Here is a 6,917-nt window from a genome sequence, read left to right on the forward strand (position 1 = left end):
GAACTTTTTTGTGTGTATTTAAATTAGAACTCTGAGAAAACTTTTTATGACAAACATCACATTCAAATGGTTTATCTCCTGAATGAACTCTTTTGTGTGTATATAAATTAGAACTTAATGAAAACTTTTTATGACAAACATCACATTCAAATGGTTTATCTTCTGAATGAACTTGTTTGTGTGCATATAAATTAGCACCATGTGAAAACTTTTTATGACAAACATCACATTCAAATTGTTTATCTTCTGAATGAACTCTTTTGTGTCTATATAAACTAGAACTCCGAGAAAACTTTTTATGACAAACATCACATTCAAATTGTTTATCTTCTGAATGAACTTGTTTGTGTGCATATAAATTAGCACCATGTGAAAACTTTTTATGACAAACATCACATTCAAATGGTTTATCTCCTGAATGAACTCTTTTGTGTGTATATAAATTAGAACTTAATGAAAACTTTTTATGACAAACATCACATTCAAATGGTTTATCTTCTGAATGAACTTGTTTGTGTGCATATAAATTAGCACCATGTGAAAACTTTTTATGACAAACATCACATTCAAATAGTTTATCTTCTGAATGAACTCTTTTGTGTTTATATAAACTAGTACTCCAAGAAAACTTTTTATGACAAACATCACATTCAAATGGTTTATCTTCTGAATGAACTTGTTTGTGTTCATATAAATTAACACTATATGAAAACTTTTTATGACAAACATCACATTCAAATGGTTTATCTTCTGAATGAACTTGTTTGTGTTCATATAAATTAGCACTAAATGAAAACTTTTTATGACAAACATCACATTCAAATGGTTTATCTTCTGAATGAACTTGTTTGTGTTCATATAAATTAGCACTATATGAAAACTTTTTATGAAAAACATCACATTCAAATGGTTTATCTTCTGAATGAACTTGTTTGTGTTCATATAAATTAACACTATATGAAAAGCTTTTACCTAGAAGCTAACAACGTGACGATAGAAGCCAAAAAGAGAGCTGTTTTGTTAACAGTCATAGGGCCTCAACAATTTAGGCTACTAAAGGACTTATGCGCACCAGCTAGTCTAACTACCAAGAGCTTTAACGAGCTGAGCAAATTGCTAACAGACCACCATGCGCCTGTACCATCAAAGTTTCTATGTCGAGCTAGATTTGACAGTAGGACTCGTCAACCAAACGAGTCAATATCAGAATATGTTGCTGCTTTACGTCATTTAAGTAGATTTTGTGAATTCGGAGACACGCTGTCTGACAGACTATGTGAAAAGTTTGTGACAGGTGTAAACAGCCCTGATGTTCAAAGAAAGTTGCTGCTCGAGTCAGATCTAACATTGGAAACAGCAATACAACTTGCAACTTCATTCCAGCAGTCATCCGATGCGGCGAAATCTCTAACGCCTTCAGAGATCCATGCAGTAAACAGCAGGTTAGTCAATAAACATCAACCCCATCAGAGCATTCCAACTTATGCTAAACAGCCTGCTCGTTCAAATCCTAGATCTAAATCTAGTAATAATTATCAAAAATGTCATCGATGCAAAGGTCCCCATGCATCTCATCGGTGCAAGTTCAAGTCTGCAACTTGTTATAAGTGCAGTAAGCAAGGTCACATTGCCAAGGCCTGCTTTGCAAAGTCTTCGTCTGTTGCTAAATCTAGTCAGTCAAGACAGTACCGCAACCAAAGGCAGCACTATGTTAACTCTCACCAAGACTACCTAACCCAACCAATGAACCACTCTACCTGTGAAAATGCTCAAACTGATTCGCAGCCGGATTTCAACCTATTCTCTGTGAAATCAATAAGTCATGCTCCCATCAATGTACCAGTTTATATCAACGGTAAGAGCATCAGCTTCCAACTTGACACTGGAGCATCTCTAACAGTCATAACAAAGAAGGACTTTGACGCTGTCTCAGGAGGATCAGTGCCTCTACAACCATGTCACAAGTGTCTAACAACATACACTGGTGACAATGTTCCGGTAATAGGAGAGTGTATGGTTCATGTAAGTTATAATGGTCAAAGTGTTAAACTTCCTCTTCTTGTGGTTGAAGGAAATGGACCACCATTACTAGGTAGGAACTGGTTAAGTGATCTTAAGTTAAATTGGGAGAGTATTTGTTCATTGAAGAATGTAAAAGAATCTAGTCTTACTTCACTAGATAGAGTTATATCTGAAAATAAATGTGTTTTTGGTAACTCTGGATTACTAAAGGATAGAACAGTGAAGATAAGCATTAAAGACACAAATCCAAGATACTGCAAAGCTAGAGTTCCACCTTATGCAATGAGGAATAAAATTGAAAATGAGCTAAGTAGATTGGAATCTAATGGCATCATAAAGAAGGTAGACTATTCCGATTGGGCAACGCCCATTGTGCCAGTGTTAAAGAAGGATGGTTCTATAAGAATTTGTGGAGATTATAAAACTACACTGAATAAGCAAATAGAGCTAAATAGGTACCCTATACCTAACATTGAGGAAATCTCTTTGAATTTGGCAGGAGGAGACAAATTCACTGAATTAGACTTTAGTCATGCTTACACTCAACTAGAACTGCATCCAGATTCAAAAGTCTATACGACAATAAACACACATAAAGGACTCTACCAATATGAAAGACTATGTTTTGGCATATCATCTAGCCCTGGAATTTTCCAAGCTGTCATGGACAGTATTTTTAAGGATATTCCAAATGTTTGTGTGTACTTTGACAATGTGTACATAACTGGTAAGAATGACACTGAACATCTTAAAACACTTGATAAAGTATTGAAAATTGTTGGTGAAAAAGGTTTAAAGATAAACAAAGATAAATGTCAATTCATGTTGACAGAAATTAGTTTTCTTGGTTATATATTGAGCAAACAAGGCATCAGACCTCAACCTGAGAAAACAAAAGCCATTAAAGAAGCACCCAAACCTGAAAATACCCAACAACTAAGAGCTTTTTTGGGCTTAATAAATTACTATGCAAAGTTCATAGGAAATCTGTCTGGTAAACTATCACCACTGTACAAGCTGCTACAGAAAAATGCAACTTGGCACTGGGGTAAACAACAAGATACTGCTTTTAATACAGCAAAAGAGGCTTTGTCTTCTGACACCTTACTAACTCACTATGACCCAGGGAAAAGACTTATATTAACATGTGATGCTTCACCAGATGGTGTAGGAGCAGTCTTGTCCCACATGGATGAGAAGGGTGACAGACCCATTGCTTTTGCCAGTAGATCTTTGAACCAGGCTGAGAAAAATTATTCTCAGTTAGATAGGGAAGGCTTAGGCATCATTTTTGGTGTTAAGAAATTTCATAAGTTTCTGTTTGGTAGGAAGTTCACCATCTTTACAGATCATAAACCATTGCTAGGTTTATTTGGAGAAAACAAAACCCTACCTGAGCATGCCTCACCAAGAATTCAAAGATGGGCTATCACACTAACTGCATACAATTATGAATTGAAATACAAACCTGGATCTGAGAATAGTGCAGATAGCCTTAGTAGATTACCTTTAAAAAACCAAAGCCTGAGCTATGTACCAGAAGATGTATTTGTTCTCTTCACTATCATGGATAACTCCAATATAAATGTGAATGATATTAAGAGAGAAACACAAAAAGATGAGTGCTTAATAAAAGTATATGAGTACTGTAAGAATGATTGGCCTAAAGAGTCTGTGAATGATGACTTAAGGCCATATACAATAAGAGAAATGGAATTAAGTCTAAAAGATGGAGAAGATGCAGTCCATTATCAGTCAGAGTTGCCTAAACAAAATATTTGTAACTTAATAAATGATTATGGTGATATGGCAATTTCAAATGTTTTAAAGAGAATACATTAGTAAGAAGGAATGTGATCATCAAACAACTTTGCTAACATCATTAGCACTTACAGAAACTAAAAGGGTAACATCAAAAGAAAAGAAAAAACGATTTTTGGCCATTTAATACACCCACTTCAAATACTGGATCACAGTTGCAAAGTGATATGGTCCAGAATATTACTCATAAACAGTATTTTTGGTTACCAGGAAAGCACTATCAGATTACCTGAGAAAATTGATCAATCAAAGAAATCTATGTCAGTTAAGGATCTGAATAACAGCATAATACTTCCAGATGCCAATTCAAAAATAGTTCCATTAAATCATGACAAAACATTCATTGAAAGAGAATTTGGTGTTAATGAGAATGTGTATCTAAGAAACTATGGGAGAAAGGAAAAATGGATACCAGGTCAAATTGTTCAATGTACAGGACCTGTGCCTTATAAAGTTAAAAATAACTTGTGCAGATAATAAGTGTGAATCTGTCAATCCCACCAAATCTGATCAGTTCACACCAACTCAGTTTGTTCCACAACCAAGTTCTGTTGATATGAGTGAACCAAGTTGTCTGGAGTCAGAAAATGTAAATTCTGGAGTTAATGATTTAAATCCTAGACCTCCTGAGATAGAGAATCCAGATGGTCAGAATCTTGAGTCACCAAATCAAAAGCCACTGAGAAGGTCAAGCAGGACAATCAAAGTCCCAAATAAGTTAGACCTATGATTTTAAAGGTCAAGAGGACTTTGACATTATTGTTTTGTATTTTAATTATGTTGTAACATATTGTGCATTGTTTGTAAGGATGTAATCTACCATAACGTTCATGTTACAATATAACTGGTGATTTTAGGATACTATCAATTGTTCTATTGAGAGATGTGTTATTGTGTTCTAAGGGTAAAGGGATGTAATAGATTGAGATAATTGTGAGGTCAAGGGAACTCACTCTTCTGTATTAGTATTATATTTATATGGTTATCTTGAGTGATGTCCCTGGTGCATTGTACTTCCTTCCTCTCTGTGTGGTACCGTCATGTAGTTAGACCCAATAAACGTTATATACAACCACATGCTTCTATCGTCAATCTATTATAAGGCTAAATAATGTTTATATTATTAAGAAGAGGTCTGAAAAATTAAATGATTTTAGTGTTGGGTCTAGGCTTACATTACTAATTAGTACTTAGTAATTAGAATTATTAATTAGAACTTGGGCTAACAAAGTACTTGGACTAGATTTGGAACACGCTCATACTATGCTTTGAGTTTTCTCTCACCAGTTTACAAAAGAACTCAGGTGGGCTGCAATGTTTGTAATTTGCCTATATCTTTCGGTCACAGGCGATCATTTTAATGTGATAGGCCTCTTAATTTTATAGGCCTGATGAATTGTATTTGATAGGTTAACTTTTCTAGTTGACAAAACTACTTGAGTGAGCATCTGTCTGTCACTACGCAAGCGAGATGCATGTCATGGGCACTGCCAGTGATGCTGTTTAGAATGCGTTTCTCGATAACTTGATCAATTTTAATGTGATTACAGTTAAAAAAAATAGATACAAATCTTAACAATATTTTAAACTCAGCATGGACAAAGCTTTGTGAATAACACACAGGTTTCAAGTCCAGTAAGGGAGGAGGGATAGATTCATTTTACAATGCCATAGCTATCATTTATAAATTGCCCTGATTAAACATTACTAAAACACACTAATTAAGCCTAATCAAAACTGAAATAAACATGCATATGAATATCTTTTAAAAGTTTAGATCTAGATCTATATTATATATTCTTAAACATTTAAAACGTGATTATTTTTGGATCATTCTTTAGCCTATATTAAAAAAATAGTAAATATGTTACATGACATAACCAAGTTACGAGCATCCTTTCAATTATGTTTTATTGACACATACCGACACTCCACCCTCCCCTCACTTGATCTTTACTAACTTCCAAGGTCCCTCTCCTGTCAATTTTGTGGACCAGATCTAAGAATGATTGTCACGGAAAAAGCTGTCCCAGCTAAGCTAAAAAGCACCAATAATTAAAATCCTGTATTTTAGCCCCAAATTTACAAATTAGCTAAAACCATCAAATGTAGTTAGTAGTTAGAGATAGGGTAAAGGAGGGCGTTAAGAGCCGTGTGGTATTAAGCCCCAAACAACACCCCACCCCCACAAAACCCCCAATAACACTGCTAATCTACTTCTGAGGTAACAACCACCCCACACAATTCCATCAAAACAAACCCACCCCCACAATCCCACACAACTCACCCCCATACATAATCCCAACCATTCACAACCCCACACAACTCAACTCCCACACAACTCAACTCCCACAATAAATCCCACCCCCACACAATCTCCCACCCCCACACAATCCTACAACTCAACTCCAACAATCCCACACAATCTCCCACCCCCACACAATCCTACAACTCACCTCCCACAATCCCACACAAAACGCCACCCCAACTCCCCCATAACCAACCAACTAACCCTAACCCTCCCTGTCCCCAGATACGAGCTCATGTGCAGCTGCTGGTCCTTCCTCCCAGAGAACCGTCCAACGTTTGATGCCCTGTATCGCAGGTTCGAGACTCTGCTGGAAAAAGAAAAAGATTACATCAATCTGGAACTATTCCAGAGCGAACAGTACGCTTGTCTGGATGCGGACATATTGGATGAGAAGTTATAGGACATAAAGCTGGTTGGATGAGAAGATATAGGACATAAAGCTGGTTGTATGAGAAGATATAGGACATAAATGAGAAGATATAGGGCATAAAGCTGGTTGGATTAGAAGATATAGGACATAAAGCTGGTTGGATGAGAAGATATGACATAAATGAGAAGTTATAGGACATAAAGCTGGTTGATTGAGAAGTTATAGGACATAAAGCTGGTTGATTGAAAAGTAATAGGATATAATTTATAAAGCTGGTTGGATGAGAAGTTATAGGATATAAAGCTGGTTGATTGAGAAGTTATAGGATATAAAGCTGGTTGGATGAAAAGATATCGGACATAAAGCTGGTTGATTGAGAAGTTATAGGATATA

Source organism: Physella acuta, unplaced genomic scaffold, assembly GCF_028476545.2.
Source record: "Physella acuta isolate Inbredline_101_S28 unplaced genomic scaffold, ASM2847654v3 ptg000297l, whole genome shotgun sequence".
Lineage (NCBI taxonomy): Eukaryota > Metazoa > Mollusca > Gastropoda > Physidae > Physella > Physella acuta.